At 40.5% G+C, this 20,084-nt stretch overlaps 1 pseudogene; it reads left to right on the top strand.

Annotated features, from left to right (window-relative positions):
• Positions 1 to 13,728: 13,728 nt before the first annotated feature.
• LOC147198113 (endothelin receptor type B-like) lies at positions 13,729 to 17,592 on the top strand (annotated as a pseudogene).
• The last annotated feature ends 2,492 nt before the right edge of the window (positions 17,593 to 20,084 follow it).

The raw sequence follows: 20,084 nt of genomic DNA, 5'->3' as shown, positions 1-20,084 counted from the left end.
TCATGCATTGAAGCCTTGCATAAGGGAGCATATTTGCCTCCTTTCTTGCTTCGATTTATTCAAGGAATGGGGACAATACTCATTTTATCGATGTTAAACACTCGGCGATATTAATGAACAGCGTTGGCATGAAAGCAAGAATTGTCAGGCCGACGGGTTAACCACAATTTCGCAATGCCGCAGATGTTTCCCATCCAATTAACATCATTTTGAAGAGAATCAGTGAATTTTCCACGTAGTCGGTCCGATCAAGGCAGTATCTGCAATTGATAATGATTGGAAGCTTGAGGTTGATCTCAAGCTTCCAATCACATTGCTCCGATGTCATCCCCTATACTGCATAACGCCACCTCTGTGCCATATTTACATCAGATCGAGGTATTGCTTTGATGCATTCAAATTTTTTGGGGTTCTTTTCTTGGCATTTTCTGTGGGAATTGCAATCACTATTAGAGCGCCACTTGTGTGTTCTGTCAATCACGCTCATATGAGAAGATGTTGGCCATGAATTTATATAACGTTTCCAATTTTTGAACACTGCTGCGACAATTGTTGCCTGAGAGCTTTTCTTCCAAATTCTGGAACTAATTTGGTAGCACAAAGCCTCCCGGCTCCGTCACAATTACACTGTTGCAAGATGGCCAAAAGAAATGCAGCCTATGTCAGAAAACGATTTCTCCTGTCAGGTGGCAATTGTCAATTTGCTCTCTTCGCAAAATGTCTTCAAAGCTGCCAAGCCTTCAATTAATCCTGCTGTTTAAAATTATGATGAATTACTCAGTAAAACTGAATAGTGATGTAGGGAAGGGAAAGCGCTCTAATCATTTTCTTTCTCAGGCAAAGAATCGCTTTGGGAATACTAATAAAAGAGGACAATGTCACACCAATTAGCAAGCATGCAGTAACCAAACGGCGGTCATTAATTTATTTCAAGATAGAAGTTAAAGACATGATGTTACCACCAGATAATCATCTTTCAAAACGAAGCCTTTAAACACCGGAAAAAGGAAAACTATTTGTTTGGTTGCAGCATCCTCACTGACCAGGATGGATGGTAAAGTACACGGAACACAAGATATTGTGCCTGCTACTGGACTATTTTGGTTGAATTAACAAAAGACCGCTACTTGTCTCCGTAACCCTTTTATGCCTGCTTAATTGCGGATCTAAAAATAAGCAGCACAGTGTTAGTCATAAGAGTAAAATCATCCATAAAGCAGCTAATCCATGCTGACAAGCCTGTGGTTAAAATGTAAACAATCATCGAGTGACAGTTGTCTCATTAACACAATTATTTTAGAAGCACAACTCCAGCCGTTAGTAGCCAATTTTTTTTGCAGATTACAATCTGCACAAATTTTCTTTTACAATGAGGATTTATTATTAGATGACCTACTATTAAGTTTTCCATCATGCTTTTTTTTAATTTTTTTTTATATAAAGCTTTAGCCCTCATACTCTAGTCACCCCATCACATTAAAAAAGAAGTCATTCATTTGTGGCTTCCAAGATACGCATCTTTCCCACGCTTGATTAGGTCCTTATCATAGCTAATTAATGAGATAAGAATGTCGAAAGAAAGACGCACGCGCGCACACAATAGTCGACTTCGTGACTCCCAGCGCCAGTTGGAGGTAGCTTCTAAAGGATGTGCCTTTGACTAGATGTCCTTGTACGACGGTGGGGAAATAAATGGCCAATTCATTTTGAATGAATGAGGGAAAGCTTTCAGAATGTTCTGATCTCCTGTTTCATTGCCAGTGTCCTAATGAGCAGACTTATGTAGGCGATTATGGAGGACTGGATAAATGCGCTCAGACTGTAGTTGTGGTTGGTGTATTTCCCTTTCCCGCCATTGCTTTATACGCGATTCATCAGCTGTCAATTCTTAACGATCCATTTATCAAACGTTGCATCCATTCCTGGTTGCTAAATCCTTTATGAAAAGTATTTGAACTATGAGAAAAAACTTTTTTTTACCCTTTGGAAAAGTGATAGTATTAGAAAGTAATCCACTTTTTTAAATTTAATTTTAAAAAAAATGTGCGAGTTCATTTTTCACAAGATTCCATTCCTTTTATTCTTGTAAGGTTATGTAATCCCAAAAAATCGAATTTAATTCTTAGAGGATTCTTGGAAGATTGCATACCTTGTAATATATATATATATATATATATATATATATATATATAATTGCTGAAAAGAAATAAACATAATTCTTGTAATGTTCCAATTTTTGTCTTGGAAAAATGCAACTTGAAGACATTTAATGCCAGTGGTTTTTCTCAAACGGCCATTTGTGACCATTTGACTACATTTTGAAGGCGAACAGAAAATCGATTTCTGTAGCTATATCAGCATGGAACATACCAAAAGAAAGCTTTACGCACACTATATGTGATGATATTTTTCTCCTTGAGAGACCGATAATCCAGTATCGCATTATAGGAGGTTATACTGTGCTTAGTGTACTACACTACAAAATATCCTACTCGCCTACTGTACGTCTGTGAAGGCTCTGAGAAGAAGCTCAACAACCTGGCTTTTTATTCCATACTTTTCCCACGATGAATGTTGAGATTGCCATTAATTTGTCATTGTGACCACATCGACTGTAATTCAAGTCATTTTCTTGTTGGAGCTTTCATTTCTGAGCCTCGATGTTGTTCTCCCGTTCTGTGAAAGTACCGTTGTCAATAGAGCATCACCTTGATGAGACATGACAGATCCGACTGGCCTTTTCCAAATGATCCGACCACTCGAAGCACATCGCACGTAAAATCCCATTCACGCGCGTCAGAAGAATTTAATTGGCTTACTTCTGAACCGATCGAACCCGGTAGCTTCTAGGCTTTCCTTAATTCTTTATAAATACTCACATGACCCAAATGCCCAAAGCGCAGATACAGTATATTTCGTAATCTCCCCTCATATTATGCTTGTGGTTGGATGTTGTCAAGCTAAATATGTCCACTCTATCATCGCGAAAAATCAATTGAGAAAAACCTTTCAGAAATTTGAAATAGATTTGTTAAACGGAGCAGTCAGGTGGCTAACTGAATCATGTTACGAAATTTAAGGTCCACCGTGTGCTCATTAAATACTAACGTGAGGCAAAAATGTCCACCCTGTCCGCAAGTGCTCATATTTTGCTGTTTGCAATGTCCGCTTTTACCTTGTTTCCTTGCAGTTACTCTACGAAAAAGTGTGCAAGGCTGCCCCATACGCATTTTTGTACAATGACTATGAAGATTACCCGAAAATCTCTTGGGAGAAACCTTTAGGGGGTGAAATGCAAGTCTCAAAGGCACCTTATGGTGATATTAACTCCTAAATCACATCCTTTTTTGCACCAGGACTTAACGTTGCTATCGCCCGCCTTGTGTTTGCCAAACCAAACGCAGCTGATTACGCTGCTCAAAAGCAAATTTTAATCAAAGGGATTTGTATGTGTCCCGAAATGTATATTTGATGCTGATTAAAAAACAAATGTCATTGTTCTAGCACATAAGCTTTTTGAGGTACCGTATATTCATTTTTGTATTTAAGTTTAACCGACAAAAGTTAAAATTTTAGCATGTGTTGTAATTTATAGCTATGAAAATCCAAACCCCTTAATTTATAAATATTACTTTATTATTTTTGATTAAAACCTGATATGCTAGAGCAATACTGAGAGAGGACTTAGAATCGGCGCCAACAAAAATAAATAAATACATTCAAAGTTTACTTTGTGTCACTTTCTAAAAATTCAGTGAGCAGTGTGCTGGATTGTGATTGGACTAGCAACCGGATTGCACTTTTTTTTTTTTAAATATATACATTTGAAGTCAAATCTTGGCGAACTGTACTGAATGCTTTTCCCATTAACTTGTAAAGTCATCGTTTTTATTACCCCTCATGTATCGGAACCTATTAGCTAGTGCTGGCGGTGCGTGTGTGTGTGTGTGTGTCACATTTGTACATGTGTGTATATGTCACATTTGTACACACATGACTTCCCTTTATCCACGTGCACATCTCCCGACCCTGAAGCACTCATATCACACATGACCTCTCGCGTGTAAACATGCCTCAAAGGTAAAAAGGTCTCTTGACCCGCAGTCACATGTAGCGATGTCGTACGAAAGCTGCAAAAGTCATTCAGGAAATATTTGTTTCCCCGTTTAAAGCCATGAAATGTCCAGTGAATTAACGAACAAGCTGGTTTGATGTGCGGCCACTTATCAGTGAGCACATCATGGTGTGTCACATGTGAAGTGGCGGTGATTTGTGGTAACGCCTTTGGTGCTAAGCACTCCGTCCTTGTCCTGTAAGACGCCTTTGCCGGGGATAATATGATGGCCACTTTCCCGCAGGGATAACATCATCTATTAAGATCATTAACATTGTACAAACCTTTGAAAGGGGAACAAACGTTTACCCCCATTAAACAGCCTGCCCTTGTACTTGATTGCGGGCTTTAAAAAAAAAAAACTCCGTGCACGCAATTTGGGAGGGGAAAAACATGGCCGCCCTTCATGTCGAACTTTTTAACTCAGAGGGGTGGGGGGGGAGGGTGATGTTTTCATCAAATGTCTGGTAAATACAACGATAAATCACTGGTCTGGAGTCGAAATGAAAGCATGAGCGCTCCTCGGCTTTTCCCAGTCTGACTCTTCATGAAACATTCCAGTCATACTTTTGATATTGATCTGAGACAAGTGAGCCTTGTCACCGTAGCCTTGGGGGTGGGGATTTTCATTTTGATCACAAGTTGACCTGCGCAGACCGATGAAAATGTCGTCCTATTGATGTTTTGTCTGGAAGAGGCTGCGCGCCTTCAAGAAACAAACAACATGGGGTAAATGTTTGTTTGTTAGTTTTTCCCTCCTGCCCTCCTCTTCCAGTGGTGACATTTACATTACCTTTAAGCTTCATATGGTGGATGCATATCTTGGTAACTATGCATTTGTTGCAGATGGTTTGAGACCAATTTGGCCTAGTGTAGTTTCCCCGTGTAAAGATTCGCCAACAGAAGGTGCAGCTGGTTTTCTTGCACATTAGTGTCGCATTTATTAATAATTCACGACACTAATGGCTATTATCTGTCACGTATTTGCTAAGTTGAAGCTGAATGAAATGGAGGCAACCAAGACATGGTCAGAAGTGAAACTTGTTAAAAAAAACGTACGTCCCAGCATGTGAGAGTTTAATTAAGAGTAACTGAATTATGGTTTTTTAAACAACCACAGAATTTAAACCTTGACTCTGCTAGCTTAAGGCTAATACTAGCAAATTATAAGATGAGCGAACACAAGCACAAAACATGCAGAATACAATCCGTCGCTCTGTTTTAAACTGCCTGTTTTGAGCGTGCTCACGAAAAGAATGAAATTTAGTTTCGAGCACTACTGTAAGTGGAACATTTTAAAGTAGGCAGTTTGTGTACACTGCGATCCAGATTTGAATGGAACGTATTCATAATGAAGTGCTCCTGGAAAATTTCAGAACGACATGTTCACAGACCTGTTTTCAGAGATGCAACAAAAGATTTACTTGCTTGTTTATTTTCAAACTTGATCAATATTCGAGCTTGACAGACATCAACTATTTATACACAAGCAATTAAAAAGCCACTTTTTATAATCCAAATGCAACACCTTGAAGGTGTGCGCATAGGCTCGAAGAGCTTTGCCAAGTGTTTGTTGCACTACGTGCAGGTTCCAAGAAAGATAACGCAAGCAGGTGAATGTGTGGATAGTCAACTGCGAAAGGGGACGGCGATTATGGTACGGTTGTTCCATGTATGCCACAGTCTGCGTACAGTAGACGAGCGTAAACTCCTCTGCGAGATAGCTCAATTAATGTGAGCTGCTTTCTTTCCTCCCTGTAAATGGAATATACCTTCCTCTCATCTCAAGTGCAGCCGGCACGCTTGTGTCTCCGGTGCGTGTTTTAGATCCACAAGCCTTCACATCAGCTTTTCGATCAAGCTCGCTGTTCTCCTGCCAGAATAAGCCCTATCATTTGTCTGGCTCACTCACCGCCCGAGCGGCAGAATGCAAGGAAACATGATCACGCGTGCCCATGAACTTTCCCTCAACCACAGGTCTCCTTATTTTCTCATGAATTGATTTTTACATTTGAGTTGGCTGTTATTTCCTGATAGATTGCTGTCTTTGAGGCGGCTGACAGAGAGCTGCGGGCGAGATTCTTATTTGGGTTGCAACTCGGAGAAATGAGAGTCCCTATCACCGCTGCAGCCCACACACAAACACACACACACACACACACATGTGCACGCACACTCGGGCTTTTACAGTGAGGGAGATGAGAAAGGCTTTTGCTGCCATTTCCAGACTTCACAGGCACTTTGAGCTGTATAAATGAGACGTGACACAGAAGACGCAATCGGAATGGTGGCCGTGTGCGTCGTTTCCCTTTTGATCTTCTGTGTCTTTTTTTGGGCCACGGAGAGAAATAATTAAGCAGGTGGCAGATGTGTTCATCCTGAGAGGCAAAAGAGGGGCAGGCGAGAGTGGCCCCTGCACACTGAAAAGTGATGACACGGCAAAGTGCGACAGCTGAGATAGGGGGGTCTGCTCCACCCATTCCCAATCTGTCTGGGTGGGAGCAATCAGAGAGGTAATAAATCTCTCATCCAGCATGCCCGTTAAATCGGCCGAGACGACAATCAAACATGAGCAGGGCTATCTCCGCCTTGCAAGCTCCAGGTCTACGTATCGGTGGCTCGTGGAGAAGAGGGGCGTAATGTAGCAATGAGATTTTATTGGGAGGGCTCACAAATTTAAAGAGTCGATATATGAATTTCAACTCAGGAGCCTTGTGTCAAAATAGCCGCGGGTCTTTAATTGACAGGAGCAAAACCACAGAGTGGACTTCCTCTGCTCTGCTCTGACCTCTCAAAGCATTGCGGCCACTTTCTGCAGCTAAATAAATAGACTACAGGTCAACATTTGGATTCGTAGGCTGGATTTACACTGCAGGAAAAAGTTACCAAATGCTGTCTATCTTTTTTTTTTTTTTGGGTAACGTGAGTAATTGAGAAGTTCCAATAATGACAATTGTCCGAGTTATAGTTAAAGGAACCCAAAACAACATTGCTCTGACATTTAAAACAACTTATAATTATCAAGACTGCCCCTTTTTCATTCCCTGCATTCAGGGTAATTATCTGGAATACATTTTCCATCTGCAGTCTTATAAACACTGCCCTCGTTCTTTTTGTCAGGAAAAGATATTGCCATATTGCCGGAGTCTTTTCTCTCATGTTGACTGAAACATTTGGATTTGATTATGTGGCACAAGATTCATACAACTTTTTCTTTAAATGCACCCATTGAGAGTATTGTAGCATGTGGCTGGCATTTTTTTTTTTCTTGTGTCGTCGACATTGATTATTCAAACGCCAAATAGCATTGAATGTCAACACTAAGTCTCTAATTTGGATTTTGTCTGTGAAAACTGTATTCACATTCGTGAGCGGTGCAACCAGCATGAAAACCAGCAAGCTGTTTCCAGGTGAAAAGCAAGCAATTGTATCAACGAGAGAACATTTGTCAACCAGTTGAAAAATAACGCACAAGAAAGTTTCAGACACGGACCAAGCATAACAACAGCCGTTTACAACGTAACTTTTTGAGAGGTGTAAAGAAAGACCCTCAAAGAAATTGTTCATGAAATCAGCAACAACCTCCAGATGGCAGGAGTGAAAGTCATGAACAAAAGCACAAATGCAAATCACTTATTTATGAGACGAATAGGAAGGTTAGACTCGAGTTTGCCCAAAAGTGCAGAGACGAGCCTAAAACAATTCTTTCCAAATGTTTTAGGGACTTTTGAGTCCAAACTTTACATAAGAGTTGGAAAGGCTAAAATCTGGTGGCATCAATCCAAATTTAGAAGCTCATCTGTGAACCTTAGTAGGGATATTGTGGGCTTGGACAGCTCCGACTCAGACTGGCTCACTAATCTTCATTGATGTAACACATGACAGAAGCAGCAAAATGTAGTCTCAAAGTTTTCTGAAACCTCGTCTGCAAAGTGATAGAAAGATGCAACCAAATTGATCTGCAAATCCTTCAGGATACAGCAAGAAAATGACCCTCAACACAAATGAAGGTTTTGGACTGCCCAAGTCGATCCCCAGATTTCAACTAATGCTGCCATCTGGTGGCCATACTTATTTTTTTTTTTTACTTTCACAACTTGATCAAATGAGAGTTGGCCAAGAGTTTTCGCCGGCCATTCCCATTAAAAAAAATAATCAATCGTAGTTGACGGCAATTGACTTTGGCAGCGCTCCTCGTTAGGATTCCCCTTGATGGCATTTCATGTCAGTGGTACTCAGAGTTAATCTCCAGAATTAAACCCTATAGAGCATGCATTTTAATGACTGAAGAGTGGCTTGAATGGAATCACAAAATAATGACAAAAGGCTATCGTTAAAAGTCCGTCAAGACATGCATGACAAAATAAAAATGCAAAAGTTGACCGATTCACACAGCCTTGGTGCAGTTATTGCAACCGAGGGATTTGCACCAAAATAAGAAATCTCATTCACTTTCACCTATTTTAAGTCTGCATCGAAGATTAAAAACAATACATCTGTTTCATTGCTTTTGCTGACATCAAAATGTCTCATTACAAATTGTTCTTTCTTGTTTGTTGAGCATGTAGTCCAGGTGTAAATAGCTGCAAATAAAGCAGGCTGGATGATTTCATATTCATCTTTTGATGTCTTTGACATCAATTCAGTTCACAGGTATAAAGGGAATTGACCTCACCGTTCCAATAATTTTGAAGGAGAGCATATTTTCTTCAGGTCGTTCTTGTACGTTCTGTACTTTGTATTTGTTTGAATGCTATAGTGGCGCAGGTGCGTGTCCAATCACTTTCCAGACATCCCTTCTGCTATTGACACTCTCCTCCCGAGTTATTTTGGTTTATGTCACTGAACAAACAGGGCATAAGTTGTAGGGATCAGGGAGAAGGCGAGGAGCGCCGTGATCGCGTTCCCTTGCACTGTCAACACGGAAAGCAACACTGTTGTGTACACGCAAGATCTCTTCCCGCATCTTCTGCTGTGGCTGCCGCGGGACGCTTGCCGCGGCTTTCATTGAAAATGAATGACTGCCAGCTGCTTCTGTCGCTTGTCAGTGTTTGCATGTGCAGTAAACATTGTGGGGGTGAGGGGGGGGGGGGGACATTAATTTATGCGGCTGCATGTGATATTCTGCAGGGGGTGTTGTGGTATTTAAACATGTATTAGGGCTGTGGAACTGGAACTGACAGAAGGGTTGAGAGTTCCAAAAGTTACCCCGTTTGGATTTAGATATCACAAAACCCCTCTGCGGACCTCATTTCAGCCAGCAGCAAATTATTAACTGCGTGGGTTTTACCTCTTCCTTTGGCTTCGTGCAACAGTTACAAGTCAACTATCCACTGGACGTTAACATGAAGTAAAGGACTCATATTTTATGTAGCGTCCAAGTACTTCTGTCCAGCATTAACCAGTGTTTCAGTGTCATGAATCTGAGATGATTATGAATAACCAAGTATTGCCTCTGATACACCCGCTGCTTATAATTTAATTTAACTTTAAAATTGATATTTGCCTTAATAGGACTCGCAGTTGGATCCAGCCACATGAGCGCGATTCTTAATGCCATGCGATTTGTGAAAGTGCACAGTCAGGATAAAAAGTCCCAAAGAATGCATATCCAGCTTCAACAAAAAAAGCAACGCGAGCACAACTACGCAAGCTAGCTTTAATACTGTAAACAAGCCAACGTTAGTTATGGCTGCTACGTTCGTAGCGCGACTGTGATGGAATGTCTCTATGACACAAATTTTATTGGTTTGGGGGTTTCTTGTTTTTTTTTGGGGGGGGGGGTTGTACAGTCCTTTTAAATTTTTATTTATTTATTTTTTGCAGCCATCTTAGTTTCATTCTTTTGGACGTAAATGCTTTTGTCATAGTTTTAGGCATGTTTTGGTAATTTCTACAACTGATAGATTTCGTTTTTACAAAATTATAATGTAGATCTACTGTGTGGTTTTCCTTTCCCCCTTTGCCCCAACTTTATAGTAAGTCCTCTTCCCACATTAAATGTGCTGGGCAAAAAAAATGTTTTGCTATTTCGCATCATGCGTCTGTCTAGGATAGATGCTTAATAGGACACATTTGGGCCGAAAGGTTTTTTCAAAGTCCATCTTTCAACCTGTTCAATTTCTAGGCATCGGTCCTTGAGACTTTTTCATGCATCCTGTTTTGATAGACACGTGCGCCCGATTTTGCGTAGTTCAAATGAAACTGGTATAATTTTCGAACGCAATCAGTCATGCTTAATGCCTCTCATAAATTCCTTCCTTTATGCTGTCATGTATGGACGGAGAAAGACAGCGTGTTGGTGCCTCATTAGAACATGTTGAACAGCGCAAACAAATCATGTCGAACTGTTGACCCAGAAAACAGCGGCCGTTTTGGCAGTCGGTTGAGCGTGATGGTTTGAACCGGCGACAGAATGAGAGTCAAAGACAAGCGCATGCACACGGATGGGGGTCCGTTCCACTCGTTTAAAATGGTGAACAAGCTATTGGTGAGAGATAGAGAGAGAGAGGCCGGAGGATGCCTCTTTAGGGCCATCGTGCAGCCGACATCATAAATGTACTTAAAACACAAACAAGAGAGATTTAAGCGGAACGATTCAGGTCAATGATAAAAACACTTTAAAGGCTTAATGTGGAATCACAGGGGATTGCTTTATTCTTCTTTATTACTCTTATAGGCCGGAAAATGTTCCTTGCAGCTTTGTTTCTTTTCGCTTTTTTTTTTTTTAATAGGCCGTGAAGTGTCTTGGCGCTCTCCGGTGACCTATATAGAAAAACACTCGCAATAACATTGTATGTCAGCCGCCCAACTGAGAACACTCTTCATACTCTTGTGCAGTCAACTCAAGCAATTCCTCTGCCGTAATCGCTTGTTTTCATGGAAGCGCGCCAATACATTCCTTGCCAAGGTCATTCCTCGCCGGCCGAGTACAAGTTGGAGTTTTCAAAAGGGAGACGGGATGCAATTAACAATGGAATGTTTCTGTTCACTGCGCATCTATTGTACCTCCGGGGCGCTGTAGCTTGTCTGCCGTGGTACAGCCAGCAACCTTCTGTGCACTTGCCCACCGCAACATTAAGAACGCATGCACAATCCAATGACATCCAATATAAGGGCTCAGTTTAAAAGGTAATGATACAAAATAAACTAAACGACAACTAAAAACATGCAGGTCTGGAGGGGCTGACGAACATTTACCGCCCAGTTGCATGCAGACATTTTTGGAAATCAACAATTGGACCGCCAAACACTTGACGAGGGTTGTGTTTGTGTGTGTGTTGATAAAATACATTTTGGTTTGTATCCGTAGACCGATGATTGAGGACCAATGGTATCGAGTTACTGTATAAGAAACGGCCAAAACGTTAACAATACCCGCGTAATCCAATGAATGAATGAAATGACTGAAAATGAAATGAATGAGTGAAAAAAAAAAGTCACTTAAGAATGCAAGCTGTCCAAGAGACATAAATAATAATAATAATAAATAGACAATGACCCACTGAGGGAGCCGTAACGGAAAGGCGTGACGAGTTGCAGTTTACGGTGGCCCATGCTTTTCTTAGGTGAAAAAGACATAAGGGAGATTGAGGGGGAAGCAATTGCAAGCTTTGATCCTATAGAGAGGAGCACAAATACGTTTAAGGTTTCTTTCTTTCGGACAGTGGTCTTTTTTTTCCCCCCACAAAAACAACCAAAAACTGCCCATTGTGTGGAAAAAAGAAACCTTCAACCTAGCGTTGTATGGGTTTGGTATTTGTGTGTGTGGAGGGGGGGGGGGGGGGAGTGGCTCTTGTGACAGCCACAAGAATCGGAGACATAAACAGCACGACTCAATACTTGCAATGTGGTAGGGGAGGTGGGCCTCCGATGGGGTATAACAGCCCAGACACAATTGATTACATGATGACATTAAATGATACATCGTTTGAAATGAATGTACACAATGCAGTAAAGTGGAGTGGATTATTGATCCTCAAAATTCCAGCGAGCTTCAGTTAGCGACTTGAAATATTAAAATACAAGGAGAAACATTTTAAATCTGGCAAACCCCGCAGTCCTAAGCCTCGTGTGTCGGATTGTTGCTTTACAAGAAGGCTTTCCGCCATGGAAACGGGGCCGAAGAATCACGTGTGACTAATTTCTTGTTGATTACCTGACGTTGACAAAAGAAGCAGTAAACGAAGCCCATTTAAGAGCGAAACACATTGATTTTGGCATGGTGTCTTCCATGGATCTTTGTGTCCACCTTTAAACAGACGTAATTGACTTTTGAATTATCGCCCCCAAAAGAAGAAGTGAGAGTCGATCTTGCACAGCCTGCTTTTTTTTAATTTTGCGTCGGAGCTGTAGCCTGCGCGGTGCTTCTGTACAAAGGCAAGCATTTTAAAACATACCTGTCAACCTCGGCTAATAGCTGCCCTTATAAATGATTACGATTCCCCTTACAAAGCAACGAAAACCCGTACAACGGCTTACCGCGCATGCGCACATCATGCTTTATCAATCCGACCGTACGCAGCGATGAAAAAAAATATACGATTGAGGATTACTTTTGCTGGTTTGCCGTGACAATAGTAGCGATCGACGACGGCATTGTCGTTGGCTACCAGCAGGGGAGACGATCTGGATTTGAGCCAATATGGTCTTTGTGAGATCGGTTCACAATTTATTTTTCTGTATAAAAGTTGTAATACGCTGTACGTGATTTGAAATGATAAAAAAAAAACGTATAAAATACGGGGAAAACATACAAGTTGACAGGTATGTTAAAAGCTTTTCATGACATCTCAGCTGGTCAAAAACTATGATGTAAAATGATTGAATCATGCCATACAGTGGTGCCTGTGAGGCAAAGTATTTAATTTTTTTTTTTTTTAGGTTTTGACTTGACTTGTGAGCAAATATTTGCGGTACAAGCAATATATGGTGGCAGTGAAAACTACTCTGTTCACATCACAACTAGCAGCGGTTTGGCAGATTGTGAACAATTCTACAAAAAAAGAAAAAAAGAGGCTGTTAACACTTGGAACAAAACAAAGGAAATGAGCCTGTCAAGTGTGAACACACCCTACGCTCGCTCATTTTGTGTTTCCAGATGTCTGCATCAGATGTGATGGAAGGTATCCACTCTTACCAGATGACTGTGTTTCCGTAAGATGCCATGATGTTGTTGCCCCAAGAGACGATGTTTACTTTTTTGTTTTAAGTCATTTTACCAGTCTAGCACAGCACACCTGCAAAAAAGCCGTAACAACAGGACACTTCAACGCTGTCCTTTTTATTGAAGGTGATGCATCATAGGCGGTAATTACAGTCACCGCTGACAGACCGATGAATAATGACGACAACGGCATCATCGTCTATAAAACCTTCCGACGGCCCGAGCTGCAGTATTTACACGCACAAGGCAACATTGCGAGCGGCCGAACCGTGCGGCATTTCCGATCAAAAGGTAAACTGGGACAATTCATAATTATAATTGCCTTTTGATCACTGTATCAAGTTACTTTGCTGCCAAACTCCCAGCAGCTCTGATGCTAATTACTCTCGTTTCTAACCCAGCGCTGGCAAGCACATCCGAGGGCCCTTTTTTGAAGAAGCCACAGTCAATGTGGGCTGTCGCTCTGCTTCTTTGTCTGGGAAATGTTCTCATTAGCGGCGAGGCCGGCAATCAGCATTCCCAGCCAGCCGCCGGTGCACACCTCTCAGAGATGGACAACTACAGATCCAATATCTCTGCGAGACTCCTTCCTATGTGCCACTACTCGGGGATACATTCTAGTATCTCTCTCCAGCCGTCTTCGTGTTTGTTTGGGGTTTTTTTTTTTGGGGTGCTGGGAATTGTGGTAAATTTAGTACTGCTGAGGATCATTCACAGGAGCGGTGCTGACGTCCTGATTGCAAGTCTGGCTCTGGGAGACCTGGTCCACATTGTGGTGGACATCCCAGTCAACACCTACAGGCTGAGTTATTTGCCCCGCGACATGTAATTACAAGGCCGAGGTAATGCGACGCCTTATCGGCCGTCTTCACACATGTTCTATTCATTTCAGGCTTATCTTAAATTGATTGTTATTACAGCGAACACATTTTGTGTGTGTGTGTGTGTGTGTGTGTGTGTGTGTGTGTGTGTTTCTCTCCTATGTAGCTCATGCCGAAAGATTGGCCCTTTTGGCTCAATGCTGTGCAAGCCGGTGCCCTTCATCCCGAAAAGTTGGAGTTATCGTGCTGAGCCTGTGTGCTCCGAGTGTTGACAGGTAAGGGGATGGGATTTTGCTGCAGTCAGGGTGGGTAAAAATCCGATTTTAGAAACCAATACAGTACTTTAAAATGGATCCATTTCCTTGTCATTCAAATGTCTTTTAACATGGACTTCTTATCAAGTTGTTCCACTTCATATACGATACATGATATCCAAATGTGGGTTGGGCATATACAATCAGGGAAGAAAATAAAGTCCTGATTTCCAAATTCCAGCGTACATGATCAAATTGAATCTGGAAGCTCACCATACAACAGAGGCAGTGGTTAGCCCATTGCGTCCAGAGAAAATGGTGCCCCTCTGGGCCCCCGCTGCCCATGCGCACGTCATATGTGAACAGTCACAGTCCATCGCGTCAGCTTGATGCATCAATCATTTAAGAACAAGAAGCAGATGTCGCATAACTTATCTTTTCTTCAATGTTTTGTGCATGTACTGTAAGTTAATTCTCTTACTTCATGAGTGATGTCAGTGAATAACTTTCCAACGGGTGAAACTATTGCGCAGGTGGTCGAACCCGATTTTGGTCTGTTTAATCGAGGCGCGGGCAGATCGATTCGGCGCTCCGCGGACGTGCATGGTGGACTTTCTGGTATTTTCTTCAGAAGCACGACACCAGCACGGGGCAATCCCTCTCAATCATTTTGGGAATTGATTCATTGAGCCATTTGCAATCATTATCAAAAATATTTTTAAAAGCACTCCTGTCAGGATGGAATACAAGTGTTTCGTATTGATATTTAGCTGTTTCTTCATTATTGTGAGAAATCACAATAATTATCATTAACTATTAATAGTAATAGATAATAACATTATTCATGGTAAGTTGATAATATTGCTTATGTCAGAAGTGTGTATCAAACTGGTAGCCCACCGCATGAATCAGTCCCCGAGAAGGAGCTGGAGACCCCTGCGCTACGGTATGCCCCAAATCCATGATAAAGACTAAAATATTAGATTAAAAAAAAAATATATATATATATACATATATATATATATGGCGCCGCGAGAGTGGCTGCCTTTGCAGCAGCTATATTTTGTTGTTCTACTTCTTCCTTTCATAACTTTGCTGCTGTGAATTGGGAATTTCTCCATTGCGAGACTAATAAAGGTTTTCTTATCTTATATATATATATATATATATATATATATATATATATATATTCCACACAACCCAAATCAGTGCACTGGATGTACTTTAAACCTCATCATAGTGGCTCATATATGATATTAAAGCTCATGTCATCGGTAGGATGTAAGCCCTGTTGCAGATGGATAAAACACTTTTTTTTTTTTTAAGTTGTGAAAGGTCATTTTCAACACTGAAACTAATAAAACATATCTCAGTTCTTCAATGTTACCGGGCTGACTCACCAATCTGGCTTTAATAAGCACTGAAAAAGAATTTCTTGTGGCTGAGGTAAAAGTTGAAAAACATTTTTTTTTAAAAATTGGTAGGAGTGTTTTTTTTTTTTTTTGGCAAGAAGTATGATTTTGTGGAATAACCTTATATGTTTGGCAGATTTGATATTTCAATCAATTTGTTCGGTTATGTTCACAGTTTAAGATTTTTTTTTCCATAATAAATCTCAATACAGTGAGCACCAGCTTCTTATTAATGAGAATTTGCGAATGAGCCCTGCTGCAAATAGCAAAAATCTGTGAATAATTGATGCCCACTTATAAAGGTTTCTTAATTGCCTAAACTGTAGATGCCACAACATAGCAGCAAAGCACTTTTTTTTCTTCGAAACAAGGCTATGGCCTTAATAAATTAAACTTCTCCCCTCGGTTGAAGGTCTCTTCTTGGTATCAAGACCCCACCCCGTTGCGCCAAAGCAATAATCACATAGTTCCTTCTCAGTTGTTATTTCACCTAGATCTCAAAAAATCGGCAGGCCGTTGTAATAGCCCAAGACCAACAAAAATATATGCTATATGATCAACGTAACCCGAAGTCCGCCATTTTGACTTTACTTGTGAACTATGCCCCATTTTGCGTCTTTTATAAAGGTCATGTTTTTACGAACTCCTGCTAGAGAAGTTCTTGAAAGCTTTTTATTTCACCGGGTGCTGTTATTGCGCTGTTTGCATAGAAAAAGGATGCAGTTTTTGTAGAATCTAAACTTGGGCGGAACACTCATGCAATGTTGCACACACATCGGGCCTGGAAAAATCTATATTTTCAGGGTGTTATCGTGCAATTTCTTTTAAATGCTTCAGTAGTGCCCTCTATACATTTTCAACAATGCACCCCAGGTTATATGAAAATTGGGAGTTATCTGTAACCTTCAAATAATCTTTTAGAGCCTCGTGCTACACCTAAGTGGAAGTCCGCCATTTTGATTATACGTAATCTGGCACAATTTTGGGGCATTTATAGAGTTAAAAAAACTCCTCCTGGACAATTTATCCGTTTGTGTTTAAAGTGAGGATGTTTCATCTAAACATGTTAAGATGAAAAGTTATTGAAAGTTGTTTGCAAAGAAAAATGAAGGCGTTTTTGAGCATCTCAACCTGGGCAAAAACTTACATTTTACACAAGCATCCAGCCTGGCAAAAACATTTTACCGGGTTATTGTCATATGTGTGAATTCCCCAACGTGGCCTAGTAGTGGTTAGCATGGCTTTCTCACACAGGTTTTGAGTTTGAATTTTGGGTCAGCCCTTCTTCTGTGGCTCTTGCGTGTTCTTCTCATCCTCATATTACACTGAAGACACCAAATGTGCCCTATGAATGGATGGCAACAAGTCCAAGGTGTACTCCACCTCCCACCCAAAATCACCTAGGATAGGCTCCAATTCACCTGCAACCATAATGAGGGCCAGCAACAGTGTAACCCCGTCTACTAAAGTCCATATTCTTCATGAAAATGTTGGTCGAACTCACAATTGTGCAATTTTGGGGCTGTTCGAACAAGATTTGAGGTGTCACTGAACGTGTTATGATATTTTGCATTGCATTACCCTTTGACGGCTTAAAAAAAACAAATAAAAAAACTCTTGTAGGTACCTCGCTATCATATCTCGGCAACACCTCAAAGGAACCCGAATCTGTGTGTGGATGTCTGTCATGTGGCTCATCTCCATTACGCTGGCCATACCTGAACTTGTTGGCTTCAGCGTGATAAATGTGGACTAAAAAGAGCGACATCTGAGGATTTGTCTGCTCCATCCGGTGCAGACCACACCGTTTATGCAGGTGACCTGATGCAACCCGTCAGTAACAACCTGCCTTTGATGTTACTTCCTAATCCATTGATGTAATACAGTACTGTGCAAAAACCACTGGCTTTGTTGTTTTAATGACAGCTTTCAGAGCAGGTATTTTGAAAATAGTGACACAGTAAACTGCAGAGCAAAAATTAGATACTATATACAAGTGCATATTTTTTACCGTTCAAGTCACACTCGAAGGAAGCATCCATTTCGCTTTTTGGATGCATTTACTTCACTCAGCCAGTGCGGACAACTCTAAGCAGTAGCGTTAGCACAATTGCACGAACATGAGCTGTCCTAACTGATTCGGTTATAATATTACCAATCTTTTAATCACGTGTTTGGTGGTCACGATCACAATTACACAGCTGTTCTTTTCCTTGTTGAAAGTATTTACTTATTGGCTTTGGTCAAGCAATAGACACATCTCTCCAGTAGCATTAGTACAAATGCTAGTGCTAACCAAAAACATAGTTTGGGATTTTTTTCATTCTAGTTAGGTTTTAATAAAATACTACTTGTTTTCATTAGCGTTGTTTTGTCAGTTTTTGATCAGGTTCCTTTTTTTTTTTTTTTAACTGAAATGTTGAGTTTATCCTTCCTTCTGCCTGAAGACTGCTGGGATAGACTCGACCAAGAAAACATTAGCAGTGTGGACGCTAGTTGCTAGCCGGCAGTCACCAGATGAAAGCAGCAATCAATCGTGTTATCTTTTAATCAGCCACATTTGCAAGTAGCAATGAGGCTAACACCGTATGATCGTGACTTCAATATTAACATGTTCACATGAAGAGGAGCAATTATTATTCCTGATTGGTAAATTTCCTTGTAGTTCGATGAATCATTTTATTTGATTGTACACGGTTTGAAATGAATGGGGAAAAAAATCGATGTTAATTAATTGTTTAATTACTCTATCGTTATATTTGTTGTCAGAAGCAGTGCTTTAAAACTGGCCATTTAAAAGCAATGAAAAAAATGTTTGCCGGTTTGCGAGCAGCATGTACTTGTCTCAACTGGTCCGTGACATAAAAAAGGTTGGGGACCGCTGTTGTCGGTCTCCAAACAAAAAGATCATCCTTATATGTTGCATCTTCATCTTTCTATGATATGTTCACGAAAATAATATGTTTATAAAGTGACTTCATTGTTACTTTATCATGTTAAAACTTGCTCTTACAATTAAAACTTTTTTTCGATAACAAGTTCTTCTCTTCATCCAAGTATGATTTCTCACAATGGTCTTTATTTTAGAAAACAGGACCTTAATCATGTAACAATTTTATTTCTAATATACTGACAGCTTTTCCTATTAAAATTCTCACTTTAGTTTCATAATTTTACAAACAGTTTTTTTTCCTTGTAATATAACATTCTTTTTTAGACTTTATTATGAAAAAAATACTTTTGGGGGCTGAACACAACCTCCTTTGCACTAGATAAAGGGTTCTAATAGAACCAAGACATATTCGAACATTTTTAAGGAACAGCATCATGTGTTTTACAGCTTCATGAAAGAAAAACATTTGTTGCTAGGGAACATAAATTCTCAGTTTTTTTGTGCGCCGTCATTCAGCGTTAGCCGTGCTTCTGTGTGCTTTATTGTTTGGATCTTTGGTCAGGTCGGATTTACAAGGTCTTTTATATGCTGTATGTCGCTGTGATATAATGCAGCTTGGGATTTACGCTGCTTTTTTTTATTTTTTTTTCACAAAGAAGTCCGACTAGCATTAACTGCGCATTGAAAATGTGAAATGCAACACTTTGGATCGTAAATCCAATGTGAGCTGTCGCCACCTTTTGCCTTTATTTGATATTTGATTTATGGATGTTTACTATTACACTTGTGCAGTGGCGTTGGACTGCACTGTATCACATTGAGAGCCATATCTAAAATGTTGCCCTAAATAAGGTCAGAAAAATGACACAAACGCATCTGTAATGCAACCCATACATGACCTTCATACTTCTTGTACTGACATGTTGTACTGACTCTCATTAGATAGCCGCGACGTGCCTCAACAAGTGGCCGGTGAGTATGCATTCCTCCTCCCAGCCCGCACACATTGAGTCATGTCCATAAAATGGACTGCAGACTGCAGTAAGCAAGCACCCAGGGGTGCAATAAGTGAAAATGGTTTGGAAAACCATTGTGAGAGGGAAGATGGAAAGAAGAAGAAGAAAAAAAAAACACATCAGCAGATAGCCTCACAGCAATTTTCAAGGGACATATTTTAAAAGCTTGTATTTTATATAGCTAAAAAAAAAGAAAGAAAAGAAAACAGAATTCACGTGTTATGATACACTTTACTGTGGAAGATGGTCTCTTCTTGTTTGTGACCAGCTGCACTCTACAATGTCTGTTCAGTGCCTTTTGAAGTCTGATAAACACTCGACATTCGGTCGACATTATAAATACCTCTCAGTAGGAAGTAGTACAAATTACAAACTATAAAATGGATTCGCACTGCAAGTCCTGGTCCC

The sequence above is a fragment of the Hippocampus guttulatus genome, chromosome 11, assembly GCF_054856545.1.
Source record: "Hippocampus guttulatus isolate MCC_2025c chromosome 11, RoL_Hgut_1.0, whole genome shotgun sequence".
Lineage (NCBI taxonomy): Eukaryota > Metazoa > Chordata > Actinopteri > Syngnathiformes > Syngnathidae > Hippocampus > Hippocampus guttulatus.
This window is presented reverse-complemented; position numbering and strand designations above follow the sequence as displayed.